The following is a 22,089-nucleotide window of genomic DNA, read 5'->3' as shown; positions in this document are numbered from 1 at the left end:
ATAGGGCAATAAATGCGAAATGTACTTTGATTACAAAAAATACATGGACAGCCGGACGGACGGACGGACATGCATAAATCGACTAAGAATGTGATTCTATGCAGATCATCACAAGGAACTATGGGTCTTACTCGTTTCCTTTTGCCTGTTACAAACAAATGCACAAAGACATAATACCCTGACCACCTTGTGGTGTAGGTTACAAAAATTAGGAAAAATTTTCGCGATTTTTCTGATGTACCTACCTAAACCTACGATACCCTACATTTTCAAAATAAAACGCCCTAGGAATAATATTATTGTCTGTACCAGCTCTATCGTTGATGGTAGAAGGTCTTCCTCAGGATCCTTTGCGTTGCCTATAGCTCGTCCCTTACAGCTGCCTATAGAGACTTATTTTCGGAAGCCTATTAAAGCTTCTATGAGTCGTCTGTGGAGTCCATAGTGAGTCTTTTTTGGACGTCTATGGAGACTCTTCTCCTGTCGTTTATAGAAGCTCCTTTTGGAGTCCATAGTGAGCCTTTTTTTGGACGTCTATAGCGCCTCTACTCCTGTCGTTTATAGAAGGCTCCTTTTTGGACGTCATTTAAAGCTCCTATGAGCTTTGCAGGAGTCTAAAGGTAGATTTTTTTCAACTTTTGCTCTTTTCATTTGTCTATAGATACTCTTTTCCAGTCCTCTATAGGGGCCTCCTTTTGGTCATCTATGGAGATTCGTATTAGTGTGTCTGTAATATTGCCTGAGATACTATATACCGAGAATGTAAGGATTCCAACGAATCTTAAACCGAATTTAAAACAAAAAAAAAAAAAAAAAAAAAAAATGGAAGAGGGTGTCGTTACCCCTCTCTTTTTGGTTTCTTTGCTACGTAAACTTTCAAAGCGCTGATATACGTATCTTCTACTTTTTAGCACTACTTCCGAAATCCGCTGGATTTTTTCTGTAATTATTGAAAAAAAAAGAATCTCACTTTTCTGGGGTATGGGTAGGGTTGTGGCAATCTAGTTTAGAATTCAGTACACCAGTTCCTAAACGTATGAGTGATATCATATATTTAATATTACTCATACGCAGAGTTTTCATAAAAAAGGACCGAGGTCCATTGAACTAGATAAGGAACTAGTTCGTTGGATCGCAATAATTTCGCACAACTACAGGTATGTGTGACAGTCGTCTTTGGAACCCTTATTTCAGTAGTATATGGAGTCTATGTTATATTAGTCTGTTTCAGTTGTCTATGTGGCCACTCTTTTAGTGGTCAAGAGAGCCTATATTTTTCTCGTCAAAAAAAAAAAAAAAAAATATTTTTGTAAGAAGTCAAGTTATTAAAAAAATCCCATTTTAGAGGCCACGTAAAGAATACGACCCAAGGGACCTTTAGCAATTCTATTTATATTTCTGAATTATTTTTGGCTTAAATCCATAAAATATTGATATTTCTGTGAATCTGCTAATGTCTCTTGGACTGAGATCAAAGAAAATTTTTGTGATTTTCCCTTTCAAATAATTATTGTCCCCACAAAAAAAATTTTGTTCCTTAATCATCTTCAAATACTACCCAAATAAGCGGCAGAAAAAGAAAATCTTAAATGACCCAAGGATTTTTAAATATTTGCCATCGTCCTTGGCCTTTCATTTTCCACGCAGTTTAGGCCAGCAAATCTCACTAGCTGTCAAAGGTACAAAAAAAAAAAAAAAAAAAATAAATAAATAAAACCGTAATCGTTAATAAACATTAAAGATTATTTCCATTTCATTTACTTTAAATATTGTTAGAAAAAATGCCCAAAGGAGGAAGCTTTGATGTCGATGATGGTTTTTTTCTGGGAAAAAAATAAATTTTTTGGAAATCAAAAGATTATGTAAAGAAAAAACTTTCATGTACATGTTTTCAGAACTTTTGCTATGTTTTATTGCATATTTTTAGCTAAGGCAGTAGTGGTGATGGTGGGTTTATTTCATATTTCCAGTTTCTAGCAATCATACGCCACCGGGTACAGTAGTACTCATACGCTGCCCCTCCCATGGTAATTTTATTTTTTGGAATTTCTATTTTGTTATTAAATCATCTGTGAATTACTCTCTTCATGGCATAATAAATCTCTTAACCACACAAAATTATGGTTAATTTTATTTACTTCAAATTCTTTGTTTGTTTTTTTTTGGCTTTTAAATTAAAATACTTTTTTTTTTTGAGAGAATCTGCCTTGTGATTAAATTTAAATTTCCAAGGAATCCTAGGCAATAAAATAAATATTTTTCTTTTGCTTTCGGGGGACTTATTTTTATGAGGAAGTATTTTTAATTTTGTCCTGGAAAAGAAGGGTGCGAGGGAAGCCAGCGAGAAAACCCCTACATAAATGCGATGACAGGAAACCTAGGAAAGTCAGGGGAAATTTGTATTCGTTTGTGATTGGAAATTTTATCAGAAAATTAAAATAAAAAAATTATTGCAAACAGAGTGATGGCAATTCGTGGGCATTTGTGTTGGGAAAATAAGAACATTTCACATATGAGGATATTGTTTGTTGACATGTATTGGTGAATTACAAAGAAAATTTCTGAGAATTTCCATTATTTTATTTTTTTTCTGAAATTATTTGAGAAACTTGAAACTTGCTGGTGTTGAAATAAAATTTAATACTTTTTTTCCTCAGTTTTTGGAATAATGGAAATGCGATTCTGGCATCATTTAATAAACGACGTAGTTTCTCATATAAGAAAATATAAAAAAATTGTGACGTATACGTATTGTACACTTGATAGCACGTATACGCCACATGCAACTAAATTACGTATACGACACAGTGCATCGACGAAGAGGCTGGGAATGTAAGATTAAATTTTAAATAATAAATACTTTGAAAAAAAAATAAAATATTTAGGTAAAAATGACGTTGAGTCCGACAGCGTTGTGGTTTCTATAACCTCCATCATAGGTAAACTTACCCCATGGGCCAGTCGGTTATCCTAAAAAAATCCATAAAATTGGGAAGAATAATAAATACTTTGAAAAAAAAAAAAAAATAAAATATTTAGGTAAAAATGACGTTGAGTCCGACAGGGTCATGGTTTTTATAACCTCCATCATGGGAAAACTTAACCTATGGTCCAATCGGATATCTTAAGAAAAATCAATAAAATTTGGATGTCACATATACCATATACCTATATTGTATATGTTTTGAGAGGAATTAATCTACCGTTTAAATATCGGGTAGTAAGGAGGAATTGTTATTTAATCTCCACCAGGGGAAAACTTATTCTATGGCCCAATCGGCTATTTCACAAAAATCGCTAAAATTTGAAAGTCCCATATATATAGGGATTATACCTATACGGTATATTTTTTTTCAGAGGAATTAATCTACCCTTCAAATATCGGGCAGTCGGGAGGAATTGTTATATGGCAGCCATACCTCAAAAGTCGACAACAGTGCAAATTTTTCTTGGGAAGGAGTAACGTGAATTGCCAAATTACAACTGATTTGATTGGAAATTGGGATTAGAATCCTTTGAAATACCGAAAATCAGGTGGTATTACTAAATGGAGGCCATACCTGCAAGCGGAACGATGTATTCGATTTCCAAGATAATATATCGTGAGAATTATTGTACCTTTTTCTTGGTAAGGAGTATCACGGATCTCCTTACAGCTGATTTGGTTGAAAATTAGGGTTAGAAACCTTCGAAATACCGAAAATCAGGTGGTATCATTATATGGAGGCTATACCAGAACGTGGAACGATGTCTTACATTTTCAAGATTAAATATCCCAAGAAGAATGAGAATGCCTATACCAGCTCTATTTTTTCAATGGTGTGAGCTTGTTTCTCAGGATCCTTTACGGTTGGCTATAGGACGTACTTAAAGCCATCTATAGAGACTCATTTTTGGACCTTAATTGAAGCTCCAATCAGTCGTCTTTAGAGAGGCCGTTAGTCGTCTATGGAGTCTCCGTTTTGTATGTCTATAGAAGGTCCTTTTCTGTATACCATAGGGACTCCTCTTCAGTACCAATAAAGACTTCTTTTCAGTCTTGTATGTAAAGGCCCTCCTCGGAACCCTTTTCGTTGGTCTAAAGAGCTTCCTTAGAGGCGACTAATTTTTGAACCTCTATTGAAGCTCCAATCAGTCGTCTTTAGAGATGCCGTCAGTCGTCTATGGAGGCTCCCTTTTGTATGTCTATGGAAGGTCCTTTTCTGTACACCATAGGGACTCCTCTTCAGCACCAATAAAGACTCCTTTGGAGTGTTGTCTGTAAAGACCCAGCTGGGAACCCTTTTCGGGGGTCTAAAGAGACTCCTTGAAGGCGACTATAGGGAGACTATAGGGAGACTCCTTTTTATGTCGTTTATGGATACAACTTTTCAGTCTAGGCCATCAGCCGACTATGGAGGCTCCTTTTTGGACATCTATAGAGTTTCTTTTTCCGTAGTCCATAGGGACTCCTATTCAGTCCCAAAAAAGACTCCTTTTTAGACTTGTCTGTAAAAACCCTCCTTGGAATCATTTTCGTTGCTCTAAGGAGCCTCCTTAGAGGTGGCTACAGAGAGACTCATTTTTTTCGTTTATGGAGACTACTTTTGCAGTTTTTAATGGAGAATATTTTTTCCTGGCATGTATGGAGACTTCTTTCAAGTTGTCCGTGGAGACTTCGTCCAGATGTCTATGGAGACTTCTTTTCAGACGTCTATGGAGACTTCTTTTCAGACGTGGGTGGAGACTCCACTCAGTTGTCTATGGCGCCTCTTTTCCTGTTGTCTTTGGAGACCACTATACTGTCGTCTACGAAGACTCCTTGAAGGCGTCTATGGAGACTTCTTCCCTCTTGTATATAGAGTTTCCTTTCAGTCGTCTATGGAGAGTACTTTTTAAGCATCAATAAGGACTACATTCATCGTCAATGAAAGGTGTTTTTAATTGCTTATTGAGACCCCTTTCATTCATCTGCGGAGACTTATTATAGTCATCTGTGTAGACTCCATTACGACGTCCATTGAAATATCTTTCCTGTCGTTTATGGAGACGTCTTTCCTGTTGCCTATGGAGACACCTTTCCTGTCGTCTATGGCGACTCAATTGCCTACGTCTCTAGAGAATCCTTTCAGTCATTTTGTCCCGTCGATTATAGGGACTCTTTTGTTGTCTATGGAGATTTATTTAAGTTATATATGAATACGCTTTTAGTCGTCTATGGAGACTCGATTCCTGACGTCTGCAAAAAATTATTTCAGTCATCTATGGAAACTCCTGTCATTCATCTGGGGAGACTTCTTACAGTCATCTATGGAAACTCCATTCAGATGTCCATAGAACTGTCTTTCCTGTTGTCTACGGAGACGACTTTCCTGTCGCTTATGGAGACTTCAAACAGTCGTCTTTGGAGACTCAATTCCTGACGTCTGCAAAAAATCCTTTTAGTCATTTATGGAGACACCCCGCCCTATCGGTTATAGAGACTCCTTCGAGTTGTCTATGGCAACTCCTTTGCTGTCGTCTTTGAAGATTCCTTTGGAGATTCCTTTGGATACCTTTTCAGTCGTCTATGGAGACTCCATTCAGTCGTTAATAGGAGACATCATTTCCATGGTCTTTAAATATTCTGTTGTTTGGGGGAGACTTTCCTTTCCTGGCGTCCTTCAAGTCGTCTCTGGGGACTAACTTCAGTTGACATCTCTGGAGACTGCTTTCGGTCGTCTATATAGTCTCCTTATCAGGAGTCTATGTGAGGTCCTTACTGATCACCTAAAGAGGCTCTTACCGCCATCCATGGAGACTCCTTTAGTAGCCTATAGAGTACCCTTTTCAGCCATCTATAAGAGACTCTTTTTTGGCCACCTATGAAGACTCCTTTAGGTCATCTATGGAAACTTCTTCAGCCGTCTATAGGAGGCTCCTTAGTCTTTGGAGACTTTTTTAGTCGTCTAAAGAGTTGCCTTATCAGTCGTCTATTGAAGACTTCTTTTGGTTATCTATGGAGACTCCTTTTGGTCATCAAAGGAGGCTCCTTTGGGAGGCTCCTTAGCCTTTGGAGACTTTTTAGTCGTCTAAAGAGTTCCCCTATCAGCCGACTATTGGAGACTCCTTTTGGTTATCTATGGAGACACCTTTTTGGTCATCTATGGAGACTCTTTTGAGTCATCTATGGAAACTCCTTCAGCCGTCTATAGGAGGCTTCTTATTGTCATCTGTCGGGACTCCTTTCCGTCTGTAGGAGGCTCGTTATTGTCAGCATTCGGAACTCGTTTCTGCCATCTCTAAGAGGCACTTCTTTGGTCACCTATGGAGACTCCTTTTAGTAATGTATGAAAACTCGTTTGTCCGTCTGCAGGAGGCTCAGTATTGTCATCTTTCGGGACTCCTTTCCGTCATCTGTGGAGACTTTTTTAGTATTTAGAGTTCCTTGATCAGCTTTCTAATGGAGACTGTTTTTGGTCATCTATGGAGACTCCATCATGCCCTATATGGTAATCTATTGAGACTCATCTCAGTCAATTGTGGAGGCTCTTTCAGTCGTCCATAGAGTCCCCTTGTCAGCCGTCTATGGGAGGCCCCTATTGGTCATCTAAGGAGGCTCTTTTCTCCATCTATGAAAACTTATTTTGTTGTCCATAGAATCCCCTTTTCAGGCGTCTAAAAGAGGTTCTTTTTTAACCATATATGGAGACTTATTTTAGCCATCTAAGGAGGCTCTTTCCGTCGTCCATAGAGTCTCCTTTCAGTCTTCTATGGCCACCTCATTCAGTTTTTTTTTAGAGAATTATTTTCAGTTTTTTATAGAGGCTATACATTTGACATCTGTGGAGTGCCTTTTCAGTCGTCCATACAGTCTTTTTTCAATCTTCTTTTTTTCAATCTTCAGTCTTTTATAGAGAATTATTTTCAGTCATATTTGACATCTGTGGAGGCCCTTTTCAGTCGTCCATAGAGTCTTTTTTGAATCTTCTTTGGACACCCTTTCAATCTTCAATGGGCACCTCATTCAGTCTTCTATTGAAAATTATTCAGTCTTTTATAGAGACTCTTAATTTAACATTTGTGGAGTGTCCTTTCAGTCGTCCGAATAGAAGACATATTTTCGTCATCTACAAAAACTCCCCATTTGCAGTTCTAGAAACCCTTTAACAGTTGTCTTTGGAGGGTTCTTTTCTCTATCTCCTTTTTTCCTTGCCTCACCTTTCCCTTTCCTCTGCCTTGTCCCTCCCATCTTCATAAGACCTCTAGGAAATCCTCATCTAAGCCCTGGCCATTACTTAACTTTCTCCTTTCTCCTCCTTCACTTTCCTGGCCGATGGAAATAAATCTCTCTCTCGAAGAAATAGTTCCTCGGAAAACCATGTTGCCATTGAATTTAAAAGGAAAATGGAAAATTGAAAATTTTCAATTTGCATTTCAGCGATGGAAGCTGATGCTGTTTATTTACCAAGAAAGAGGAGAATGCAAAATGCTTGGGAATAAAGGTCGCTGAAAATTACTTACTGCTGGTATCAATGCTCTGATGCAAAGGCCAACCCCCACCCACTTTTTCCTTCCTTCCTTTGATTTTTTTGTTTTTTGAAAAATTGGCCAGATTTACGTCATTATTTGTTGCTGCTGCTGGTTTTCAATTTTTTTTTCACGAACGGAACAGTCGTGAAAAACATCCGGTTGTTGTTTTAAAATGCGGGCGTATAAAACACAATGTTTATACGAGTGTTTACGTATGTTTATGAAAATTCGATAATACAATTTGTTTATAACAGCAGCGTGATGGGAGCGTGATTAACGCGGGAGAGTGGAATGACAGTGATTTATTGGGGGACTGTATAAAACAAAAGTCTATTATTTAAAAATAGAAAATCTATTTTCACTTCACGCCTATTATATCCTTGGAAAAAAATTATTTAAAAAATCCACGGCTATTATATCCTTGGAAAAAAATTATTTAAAAAATCCACGCCTATTATATCCTTGGAAAAAAATTATTTAAAAAATCCACGCCTATTATATCCTTGGAAAAAAATTATTTAAAAAATCCACGGCTATTATATCCTTGGAAAAAAATTATTTAAAAAATCCACGGCTATTATATCCTTGGAAAAAAATTATTTAAAAAATCCACGCCTATTATATCCTTGGAAAAAAATTATTTAAAAAATCCACGCCTATTATATCCTTGGAAAAAAATTATTTAAAAAATCCACGGCTATTATATCCTTGGAAAAAAATTATTTAAAAAATCCACGCCTATTATATCCTTGGAAAAAAATTATTTAAAAAATCCACGCCTATTATATCCTTGGAAAAAAATTATTTAAAAAATCCACGCCTATTATATCCTTGGAAAAAATTATTTAAAAAATCCACGCCTATTATATCCTTGGAAAAAAATTATTTAAAAAATCCACGCCTATTATATCCTTGGAAAAAAATTATTTAAAAAATCCACGCCTATTATATCCTTGGAAAAAAATTATTTAAAAAATCCACGCCTATTATATCCTTGGAAAAAAATTATTTAAAAAATCCACGCCTATTGTATGCTTGGAAAAAAATTATTTAAAAAATCCACGCCTATTATATCCCTGGAAAAAAATATTTAAAAAATACACGCCTATTATGTCCTTGGAAAAAATATTTAAAAAATCCACGCCTATTATATCCTTGGAAAAAAATTATTTAAAAAATCAACGCCTATTATATCCTTGGAAAAAAATATTTAAAAAATCCACGCCTATTATGTCCTTGGAAAAAATATTTAAAAAATCCACGCCTATTATATCCTTGGAAAAAAATATTTAAAATATCCACGCCTATTATATCCTTGGAAAAAAATTATTTAAAAAGTCAACGCCTATTATATCCTTGGAAAAAAATATTTAAAAAATCCACGCCTATTATATCCTTGGAAAAAAATTATTTAAAAAATCCACGCCTATTATATCCTTGGAAAAAAATATTTAAAAAATCCACGCCTATTATATCCTTGGAAAAAAATTATTTAAAAAATCCACGCCTATTATATCCTTGGAAAAAATTATTTAAAAAATCCACGCCTATTATATCCTTGGAAAAAAATTATTTAAAAAATCCACGGCTATTATATCCTTGGAAAAAAATTATTTAAAAAATCCACGCCTATTATATCCTTGGAAAAAAATTATTTAAAAAATCCACGCCTATTATATCCTTGGAAAAAATTATTTAAAAATCCACGCCTATTATATCCTTGGAAAAAATTATTTAAAAAATCCACGCCTATTATATCCTTGGAAAAAAATTATTTAAAAAATCCACGCCTATTATATCCTTGGAAAAAAATTATTTAAAAAATCCACGCCTATTATATCCTTGGAAAAAAATTATTTAAAAAATCCACGCCTATTATATCCTTGGAAAAAAATTATTTAAAAAATCCACGCCTATTGTATGCTTGGAAAAAAATTATTTAAAAAATCCACGCCTATTATATCCCTGGAAAAAAATATTTAAAAAATACACGCCTATTATGTCCTTGGAAAAAATATTTAAAAAATCCACGCCTATTATATCCTTGGAAAAAAATTATTTAAAAAATCAACGCCTATTATATCCTTGGAAAAAAATATTTAAAAAATCCACGCCTATTATGTCCTTGGAAAAAATATTTAAAAAATCCACGCCTATTATATCCTTGGAAAAAAATATTTAAAATATCCACGCCTATTATATCCTTGGAAAAAAATTATTTAAAAAGTCAACGCCTATTATATCCTTGGAAAAAAATATTTAAAAAATCCACGCCTATTATATCCTTGGAAAAAAATTATTTAAAAAATCCACGCCTATTATATCCTTGGAAAAAAATATTTAAAAAATCCACGCCTATTATATCCTTGGAAAAAAATTATTTAAAAAATCCACGCCTGTTATATCCTTGGAAAAAAATGATTTAAAAAATCGACGCCTATTATATCCTTGGAAAAAAATTATTTAAAAATCCACGCCTATTATATCCTTGGAAAAAAATGATTTAAAAAATCCACGTCTATTATATCCTTGGAAAAAAATTATTTAAAAAATCCACGTCTATTATATCCTTGGAAAAAAATTATTTAAAAATCCACGCCTATTATATCCTTGGAAAAAAATTATTTAAAAAATCGACGCCTATTATATCCTTGGAAAAAAATTATTTAAAAAATCGACGCCTATTATATCCTTGGAAAAAAATTATTTAAAAATCCACGCCTATTATATCCTTGGAAAAAATTATTTAAAAAATTGACGCCTATTATATCCTTGGAAAAAATTATTTAAAAAATTGACGCCTATTATATCCTTGGAAAAAATTATTTAAAAAATTGACGCCTATTATATCCATGGAAAAAAATATTTAAAAAATCCACGCCTAATATATCCTTGGAAAAAAATTATTTAAAAAATCAACGCCTATTATATCCTTGGAAAAAAATATTTAAAAAATCCACGCCTATTATATCCTTGGAAAAAAATATTTAAAAAATCCACGCCTATTATATGCTTAGAAAAAAATTATTTAAAAAATCCACGCCTATTATATCCTTGGAAAAAAATTATTTAAAAAATCCACGCCTATTATATGCTTGGAAAAAAATTATTTAAAAAATCCACGCCTATTATATGCTTGGAAAAAAATTATTTAAAAAATCCACGCCTATTGTATGCTTGGAAAAAAATTATTTAAAAAATCCACGCCTATTATATCCTTGGAAAAAAATTATTTAAAAAATCCACGCCTCTTGAGACCTTAGAAAAAAATTATTTAAAAAATCCACGCCTATTATATGCTTGGAAAAAAATTATTTAAAAAATCCACGCCTATTATATGCTTGGAAAAAAATTATTTAAAAAATCCACGCCTATTATATGCTTGGAAAAAAATTATTTAAAAAATCCACGCCTATTATATCCTTGGAAAAAAATTATTTAAAAAATCCACGCCTATTATATCCTTGGAAAAAAATTATTTAAAAAATCCACGCCTATTATATCCTTGGAAAAAAATTATTTAAAAAAATCCACGCCTATTATATCCTTGGAAAAAAATTATTTAAAAAATCCACGCCTATTATATCCTTGGAAAAAAATTATTTAAAAAATCCACGCCTATTGTATGCTTGGAAAAAAATTATTTAAAAAATCCACGCCTATTATATCCTTGGAAAAAAATTATTTAAAAAATCCACGCCTCTTGAGACCTTAGAAAAAAATTATTTAAAAAATCCACGCCTATTATATGCTTGGAAAAAAATTATTTAAAAAATCCACGCCTATTATATGCTTGGAAAAAAATTATTTAAAAAATCCACGCCTATTATATCCTTGGAAAAAAATTATTTAAAAAATCCACGCCTATTATATCCTTGGAAAAAAATTATTTAAAAAATCCACGCCTATTATATCCTTGGAAAAAAATTATTTAAAAAATCCACGCCTATTATATCCTTGGAAAAAAATTATTTAAAAAATCCACGCCTATTATATCCTTGGAAAAAAATTATTTAAAAAATCCACGCCTATTATATCCTTGGAAAAAAATTATTTAAAAAATCCACGCCTATTATATCCTTGGAAAAAAATTATTTAAAAAATCCACGCCTATTATATCCTTGGAAAAAAATTATTTAAAAAATCCACGCCTATTATATCCTTGGAAAAAATTATTTAAAAATCCACGCCTATTATATCCTTGGAAAAAAATTATTTAAAAAATCCACGCCTATTATATTCTTGGAAAAAAATTATTTAAAAAATCCACGCCTATTATATCCTTGGAAAAAAATTATTTAAAAAATCCACGCCTATTATATCCTTGGAAAAAATTATTTAAAAAATCCACGCCTATTATATCCTTGGAAAAAAATTATTTAAAAAATCCACGCCTATTATATCCTTGGAAAAAAATTATTTAAAAAATCCACGCCTATTATATCCTTGGAAAAAAATTATTTAAAAAATCCACGCCTATTATATCCTTGGAAAAAAATTATTTAAAAAATCCACGCCTATTATATCCTTGGAAAAAAATTATTTAAAAAATCCACGCCTATTATATCCTTGGAAAAAAATTATTTAAAAAATCCACGCCTATTATATCCTTGGAAAAAAATTATTTAAAAAATCCACGCCTATTATATCCTTGGAAAAAAATTATTTAAAAAATCCACGCCTATTATATCCTTGGAAAAAAATTATTTAAAAAATCCACGCCTATTATATCCTTGGAAAAAAATTATTTAAAAATCCACGCCTATTATATCCTTGGAAAAAAATTATTTAAAAAATCCACGCCTATTATATCCTTGGAAAAAAATTATTTAAAAAATCCACGCCTATTATATCCTTGGAAAAAAATTATTTAAAAAATCCACGCCTATTATATCCTTGGAAAAAAATTATTTAAAAAATCCACGCCTATTATATCCTTGGAAAAAAATTATTTAAAAAATCCACGCCTATTATATCCTTGGAAAAAAATTATTTAAAAAATCCACGCCTATTGTATGCTTGGAAAAAAATTATTTAAAAAATCCACGCCTATTATATCCTTGGAAAAAAATTATTTAAAAAATCCACGCCTATTATATCCTTGGAAAAAAATTATTTAAAAAATCCACGCCTATTATATCCTTGGAAAAAAATTATTTAAAAAATCCACGCCTATTATATCCTTGGAAAAAAATTATTTAAAAAATCCACGCCTATTATATCCTTGGAAAAAAATTATTTAAAAAATCCACGCCTATTATATCCTTGGAAAAAAATTATTTAAAAAATCCACGCCTATTATATCCTTGGAAAAAATTATTTAAAAAATCCACGCCTATTATATCCTTGGAAAAAAATTATTTAAAAAATCCACGCCTATTATATCCTTGGAAAAAAATTATTTAAAAAATCCACGCATATTATATCCTTGGAAAAAAATTATTTAAAAAATCCACGCCTATTATATCCTTGGAAAAAAATTATTTAAAAAATCCACGCCTATTATATCCTTGGAAAAATTTTTTTTAAAAAATCCACGCCTATTATATCCTTGGAAAAAATTATTAAAAAAATCTACGCCTATTGAGGGCTTGGAAAAAAATTATTTAAAATAATCCACGCCTATTATATCCTTGGAAAAAAATTATTTAAAAAATCCACGCCTATTATATCCTTGGGAAAAAAATTATTTAAAAAATCCACGCCTATTATATCCTTGGAAAAAATTATTTAAAAAATCCACGCCTATTATATCCTTGGAAAAAAATTATTTAAAAAATCCACGCCTATTATATCCTTGGAAAAAAATTATTTAAAAAATCCACGCCTATTGAAGGCTTGGAAAAAATTATTTAAAAAATGCACGCCTATTGAGTCCTTGGAAAAAAATTATTTAAAAAATCCACGCCTATTGAGTCTTTGGAAAAAAATTATTTCTTCCCCCCACACACACCCATACATATGCATATGTGTGCCTTTGTTTATTTATGCTTGCCATTGTGTAAAGATGTATTACTGACAATCTTTCATTCATGAAAGAAAGAGATGCTGAGAAAAAAATAAACAAATTAATATCCTGCCAAGTTCGGGGTGGTGTAGGAATGTTTGAATGGAAATGGAATTCTCTCAATTACGTTTGAATTATTTGTTGTTGCTGTTGTTTTTGCTTCTTCTTAAAATAAATTACGCCTTAAAGATTCATTAATATAGATTTAAATGTGTGAGTGTGTGTATGTTCCCGTTTGACGTTTGTTTTGGTTGAAAGTCAGTGGGTGTGGGTGGGTGTTTGGCACAGCCAAATTTAACGCACACCTTCACATTCTTTCAAAATTTATTATTTGAGTTCATTGTAGGGTGACACCGGGGTGTGTATGTGTGTGTGTGTGATTGAAAGAATTATGATGTTTTTGGTTGTTAATTTGAAAATAAAATGTTAAACTTTTCTCTTTGATAAAAAGAACGACAGGCCGAGAAACATATGTAGGTATGATTTTTTCAATATTTTTTTAATACTGAAATTTTGTCTTGAAAACAATTGCCAACTTTTATTTTATTTTTGTTTTTTTTTCTTCGCTTGAAAAATTTTTTAGGCCATCCATCCATAAGGTGGGTGGAATTTTATGTCATCCTTTTGTTGGTGTGTATGTGTGTGTTTCGATGGGCTTTTAAAGATTCTCTTTCAAAGATTTATTGTCGTCATTATGCGATCGTAAATAAGTTTTTATTTCAATTTTTTGTTTGAAAACAAATATTTTGTTTTGGCCTCTCTGACAAAGTCTGCAAAGTTTATTTTTGGGTGGAAGGGAAAGGTTGAGGTAAAATTTTAATAATATTCCATTCACTCCTCTTGAGACCTTAGAAAAAAATTATTTAAACAATCCACGCCTCTTGAGAGCTTATAATTTTTTTTTTTTAAATCACTCCTCTTGAGAGCTTAGAAAAAACTATTTAAAAAATCCAAGCCTTTTGAGATCTTAGAAAAAAAATATTTAAAATGTCACGCCTCTTGAGAGCTTAGAAATAAATTATTTAAAATGTCACGCCTCTTGAGAGCTTAGAAATAAATTATTTAAAAAATCCACGCTTCTTGGGACCTTAGAAAAAAATTATTTAAAAAATCCCCGCCTCTTGGGATCTTAGAAAAAAATTATTTAAAAAATCCACGCATCTTGGGACCTTAGAAAAAAAAAAATATTTAAAAAATCCACGCTTATTGAGAGCTTAGAAAAAAATTATTTAAAAAATCCACGCCTCTTGGGACCTTAGAAAAAAAATTATTTAAAAAATCCACGCTTATTGAGAGCTTAGAAAAAAATTATTTAAAAAATCCACGCCTCTTGGGACCTTAGAAAAAAATTATTTAAAAAATCCACGCCTCTTGGGACCTTAGAAAAAAATTATTTAAAAAATCCACGCCTCTTGGGACCTTAGAAAAAAATTATTTAAAAAATTCACGCCTCTTGGGACCTTAGAAAAAAATTATTTAAAAAATCCACGCCTCTTGGGACCTTAGAAAAAAAAATATTTAAAAAATCCACGCCTCTTAAAACCTTAAAAAAAAATATTTAAAAAATCCACGCCTCTTGAAACCTTAGAAAAAAATGATTTTAAAAATCCACGCCTCTTGAGACCTTAGAAAAAATGATTTTAAAAATCCACGCCTCTTGAGACCTTAGAAAAAATGATTTTAAAAATCCACGCCTCTTGAGACCTTAGAAAAAATGATTTTAAAAATCCACGCCACTTGGGACCTAAGAAAAAAGTTATTTAAAAAATCCACGCCACTTGGGACCTAAGAAAAAAATTATTTAAAAAATTCACGCCTCTTGAGAGCTTAGAAAAAAATTATTTAAAAAATCCACGCCTCTTGAGAGCTTAGAAAAAAATTATTTAAAAAATCCAAGCCTATTGAGTCCTTCAAAAGAAAAAAATAAATAAATATTTATAAAATCCACGTCCTGAAAATAATACATTTGTTTTTATATTTATTTTTGGTATCATATCATTTTTTATCTGCCCACATCTACCCCTCCTCTTCCTCCCATTTATTTCTTCTTCTCAATTATTTTTTTTGACAAATTAACGTAATTCCTTTCGTAGACATTTATCTTTGAATATTAATGAACTTCTAATGAAATGTAGGCACTCATTCAAAGACTATTTATATCCCTGCCTCGAGTATATAAAAATACAATAAAATAATGCAGTAAAAATCGAATCGAGTTGTATTTCTAATTTAGTCTCCTTGTTGGAGGAATAAACAATGTTAGGGTTAATTAAACGAAAGCGAAATGGAAAACATTTCATTTAATTACGCACAGAGAGTGCTTGCAATTCACATGAAATGTAATAAAATCAACATTTTAGATGACTGTGCATGTGGGTGTGTGTGTGTGCCTGGGCCTAAAGGTGTATTTGTATAAGCTAAGGAAAAATAAAATGTGATCGGATTAAAATGCATAACAAGTAATAGCCATAAACTTAGGGAATATTTACTTGGGTGTTAAGTAAGGGATTTCTTTGAAGGGATGAGCAGTGGCGTATTTCGGGGGTTTGGTAGGGGAGTGGAGTTTAATTGTTATAAATTACCAAGGGAATTCATTTTTAAAATTTTTTGAAACAAATTTCAGAATTTTTTCTGTCGTATAACAGTTTTGTGAAAACTGTTATACTCGTAATATCAAGTGAAAATAAAGATAAAATGACTTATTATGATTAATAATACAAAAGTAAATATTTTTCCATCAGTATAACAGTTTCACAAAACTGTTATACCAGTTTTTTCATGGTAAAAATCAAGAAAAACATACATTTTTAAAATCAATTGCATATTTAATGGTATGAATTATTTTTTAAATTTTTTTAAATAAAGTTTAGAAATTTTTAAACTGTATAACAGTTTGTGGCAAACTGTTATACATCGTTTTTTAAGAAAAAATGGTGTAACAATTGGTTTGTTGTGATTTATACATAAAAATTAAATATTTTTCTCGGTTATAACAGTTACATAAAACTGTTATACTGTTTTTTGAACGTTAAAAATCAAGGATATAATAAATTTTGTAAAGGAGTTTTACAAATAAAGTTAGTATTGCGTATATATAATGCATTAAATGATCGGTACTAGAAAATCAGACATGTTCCTATGAGTATAACAGTTTCAGAAAACTGTTGAACTATTGTTTGGAAAAATTAAAAAAAAGTAACTTAAAAGATTTATTTTGCAAATTAATTTTTTATTGCAGTAATTCATTTTCAACATTTTTTGGAATTTTTCAAGCAGTATAACAGTTTTTTGCCAACTTTTATACATTTGATTACAAGGAAAATTTAGAAAAAATGAGTTATTGTGATTTACACAAAGAAATTTAACATATCCCATAAATATAACAGTTTTGCAAAACTGTTATACTAGCTTTTTCGTGTTAAAAAACACATGAAAAACATAAATTTGGTAGAGCCATTCGCTAAACTTATGTTTTTATTGTAAAAAATATATTTTTTTAACGTTTTGATTCAAATTTAGAATTTTTGAAACTGTATAACAGTTTTTTGCAAACTGTTATACACTGGATTTCAAGTAAAAATTAAGAAAAAATGAGTTATTATTATCAATACTATGACATTAAATAGATTTTCGCGAGTATGACAGTTTCAGAAAATTGTTATACAAGCTTTTTCGTGTTAAGAAACACAGGAAAAACATAAATTCGCCAAATTGATTTTTTTATTGTAAAAATAACATTTTTAAACGTTTTTTAGAATTTTTTTTAAACTGTATAACAGTTCTCCCTAATGTGTTATACACTATATTTTTATAAAAAATTGAGAAAAACTGCGTTTTTGTGAAGTATACTTATAAATTATGCATTTATCCCTAGTATAACAGTTTCATAAAACTGTTATACCAGTTTTTTTATTGAGTTAAAACTAAAAAACATAAATACTCTAGAGTCATTGGCCAGATTTAAATTTTGGTTATACAAATTGATTTTTTATTTTTTTTAATAAATTTTACAAAGTTTCACACTGTATAACAGTTTTTTTGCAAGCTGTTATACTCTGGATTTCAGGTAAAAAATGAGAAAGATGACGTTAATGATATTTAAACTTAGAAATTAAGTGTTTTTCCTTGAGTATTACAGTTTTACAAAACTGTTATACTAGTTTTGTTGTGTTAAAAATATCAAGAAACACATAAATTTCGTCAAATATAATTATTGTTGTTAAAATTAATTCTTTTGAACGTTTTAAAACAAATTAAAAAAAATTAAATTTGTACAACAGTTTTTTGCAAACTGTTATACGCTGAATTTCAAATGAAAATGGAGAAAAATGGATTTATTGTGAATTGTACACAGAAATTATATATTTCTCAGGAGTATCACAAAACTGTTATACTAATTTTTTTCATGGTAAAATTAAAGAAAAACTAATATTTTCCCAAATAAATATTTTTTCTTGGTATTAAAGTTTAAAACACAATCATACATTTTTTGAGAGAAGAAAAAAGAGATAGTTATGTATAATTGTTATACTGTTGTTTAATAGAAAAAATGTAACCGATTATTGTAAAAAGTACACAAAATTAGCTTAGTTAACATTTGTATCAACGTTTTACGAAAAAGTGTTATAAATTGAGAATGACAAATTTTTAATGAAATTTGGCAAATTCGAATAAATTGTCCAATTTCCCTCATTTTTCTAATTAAACATAGTCATCCTTATGACAGCTTTGGTAATATTTTAAATTTTGAGGCTGAATAAAAATCTAATTGATAACTTTTCCCATTTTTTATTGTTTGGTATTTTTTTGCAGATTTTTTTTATATGATTATTTTTTTTTTTTAAATTTAAATACTTTTACCAGTATAACAGTTATACTATAAGGTTTTTGGGGTTTTTTTCATAAAAATCTATATGCATTCGAGTTTTTTGTTAAAAAATTCTATAAAATGAAAGGATTTTATATCAGTATAACAATTTATCCAAACTGTTATACTACCATTTTTTCCACAAAACTCAATTTCTATTCAATATCTAGGATGTTTCAGTTATTTCCGGACTTTTTCGTGAGTATAACAGTTTCACAAAACTGTTATACAACCTTGAAAATATGATATTCTTACGAAAAAATGAAATTAGAATAATAATTTTATATTAGTATAAATTTTTTTCAATTTCTATTTTTCAATTTCCTATTTTTAAGCCCTTCCTCAATCAAAATCTCCCTACGTCCATGAAAACTGTCACTATCTAATCCACTACAAAAAATTTCCCTCATAACCGTTAACAAATCTTGGCAATCTATTCATGTGACACATTCACTCTATCTTTCCTTTCCACATCATCCTTGATTTGTCATTAGCAAAACTATTCAAATAGACCAGATGAATAAACATCACGAACTTTTGTCAGCAGAATCTTTTGCGAGATCCCAAGAACTTTCAAGGAATTTCAACAAGAGTATCAATTCACTCTAAATCAGCCTTTTAAAAGCTTTCGTTACGTGCGTGTGCATTCATTCATTTTCTGATTCAAATTACTTTCGAAAAAGGGACAAACGTATGCATGCACACAGACACACACACACACCATCACACACCTACATACATACATTCGTGTATACCTATATCCGATCTCATCAATTATGCCAGACACTAAGACATGCTTGATTGCATCGTTAATATTAGATTGTCTTAGGTTGTGTATGTGCGGGTGTGTGTTTGTAAGGACAGATGGATTGTGTCATGGTTACAGTAGCCAGCTGTTAATGATGTGCCTGTCCAACACTTACATGGTTGACACTTTCTTCTTTTGCTTCTTCTCCGTAATGCCACTTGACATTTGAAGGATAAACGTTAGAGGTTTGCAAGATAAACATTCGGGCCCGGAAGATGTTTGTAAATTGAGAATCACATCAAAATTAGATATGTTTTACGTCATTTACGGCATTTGTGGTCTTTTTGTTTTTTTTTGTTCTCAGGACACAGAGAAAAAACTATTATTGAAGCTTTTCTGCAAGGGGTAAATTTTTCATTCATCTGGAATTTCTTGAATAAATCTGTTGATAAATAAGTCTACTCGAGGCTTTTCTTTTCCCTCTGAAAGTTAAATCGGGAGCAGCGAAAACATTTTTTTGGATTTTCATGCACTTTTTACGAGTATAACAGTTTGTCAAAACTGTTATACTAAACAAACTGTGTGAAATGTCAATATAGTCTATAAAAATTACGTTATTTATACTAATTTTGTGTAAATTCCATCAGTATAACAGTTTTATGAAACTGTTATACACCCAGTTTTTTTTATGGAAATTAATTTTTATTTTCAATTGTTAATAAATTTGTGGCAAATAAGTGTAATTTTTACGAGTATAACAGTTTGACAAAACTGTTATACATGTTCTTTGAATTGATTTTTGCTATATTCTAAACAAATTGCATAAAATATCAATATAGTTGATAAAAAATGCGTCATTTATCCTAGTTTTAAGTATTTTCCTTGAGTATAACAGTTTCATGAAACTGTTATACAAACATTTTTGCATAGAAATTAATTTAATTTTCAACTTTTACTGAATTTGTGACAAATATATGCAATTTTTACCGGTAGAACAGTTTGACAAAACTGTTATACATTTTTTTCAACGGATTTTGTGCTTTATACTAACCAAATTGTGTAAAATATCAATGTAATTTATAAAAACTGGAAAATTTAGACAAATTTCATTTATTTTCCATGAGTATAACAGTTTCATGAAACTGTTATACAACCATTTTTGTGTAGAAATTAATTTTATTTTCAACTGTTACTACATTTATGGCACATACGTGTAATTATCCCCAGTATAACAGTTTAAAAGAACTGTTATACATTTTTTTTCAACGGATTTTTGCTATCTACTAAACAAATTGTGTGAAATAACAATATAGTTAATAAAAAGGCGAAATTTGTGCTAATTTTATGTATTGTTTTTGAGTATAACAGTTCCATGAAACTGTTATACAACCATTTTTGTGTAGAAATTAATTTTATTTTCAATTCTTACTACATTTTTGACGAACGCATGTAGTTTTTACCAGTATAACAGTTTGACAAAACTGTTATACATGCATTTTTCAACGGATTTTTGCTATCTACTAAACAAATTGTCGGAAGTATCAATATAGTTTATAAATATAACTAAATTTATTCTAATTTTGTGTATTTTCTCGGAGTATAACAGTTTTACGAAACTGTTATACAACCTTTTTTGCATAGAATTTAATTTTATTTTTACGTGTTACTTATTTGGTGACAAATACATGTAATTTTCACCAGTATAACAGTTTGACAAAACTGTTATACAAGATTTTTGTCGACGACTCTTTGCATTTTTTAATTGTTTTAAATTTTCTTATCATATTCCGTTACTGTTAGAAAGAATAAGTCTTACCATATTTTTTCATAAGTATAAAACTTAAAAAATTGTGATACTACCTTCTTGTTTGAAATGTTTTTATATTTGATCTCATTAAAAGTTTTCGGGCAAAATTCCTCCAAATTTTTGTATTTTCCATCAATATAACAGCTGTAAGGAAAGTGTTCCGCTTAAGAAAATAAGTACAACACTGAAAATGATTGCTATCTGTGGGAAATTTTCATGCATTTTTCAGTTTTTTTTTTTGTTTAAATCAATCAAAATTTGAGTGTTTCATAAATGTATAACAGTTTTATTTAACTGTTATACTCGCAGATTCGCCTCAAAGTACATCCTTATTAATTAATGAGAAAATTTTGAAATTTTTATCATTTTTCATCAGTATAACAGTTTTAAGGAAACTGTAATACATGTTTTTATGACAGTTTTTTTTTTAATAAAATAAATTTCTTCTAATCTAAGCTTTGAAAAAATCGATTTTTTTATTTTTGACTTGTGAAAATAACTAACAAATAAAATAACTGTTATACTGGCCAGTTGTATGAAATTTCGTTTGTTTTTTTCAAATTTTGTAACAAATTCATTAAAATTTGATAATTTTTCGGGTGTATAACACTTTTGTTTAACTGTTATACAAATGATTTTACATAGAATTTACCTTCACTTTAATTTTTTGAATATAGTTGTCCAAATTTCTGCACTTTCCTTGAGTATAACAGTTTCAGCAGAACTGTTATACTATTAAATTTACATGGGAATTAATACCTTCTGCTTTTATTGAGCAAATTTTGCAAAAATTATAGATATTTTAACTAGTATAACAGTAACACAAAACTGTTATACTTTTTTAAACTGTCTTTTGGTTAAAAAAAATTGTAGATTTAAATTTTTTAATATTTTCCTCACGTTTTTGAGCATTTTTATAGTGTATAACACTTTTCCTTAGCTGTAATACTAACGGTTTCAGATTAAAATTACCTCTGCATTAATTTTTTGGACAACATTTTCCAAATTTCTGCACTTTCCATGAGTATAACAGTTTCAGCAGAACTGTTATACTATCAATTTTGCATGGAAATTAATAGCTCTTGCTTTTATTGGACAAATGTTGCAAAAATTATAGTAATTTTAAATAGTATAACAGTTAAACAAAACTTATACTTAGATTTAAAACT

This window comes from Musca domestica, unplaced genomic scaffold (assembly GCF_030504385.1).
Source record: "Musca domestica strain aabys unplaced genomic scaffold, Musca_domestica.polishedcontigs.V.1.1 24, whole genome shotgun sequence".
Taxonomy (NCBI): domain Eukaryota; kingdom Metazoa; phylum Arthropoda; class Insecta; order Diptera; family Muscidae; genus Musca; species Musca domestica.
Note: the sequence above shows the minus strand (reverse complement) of the source record.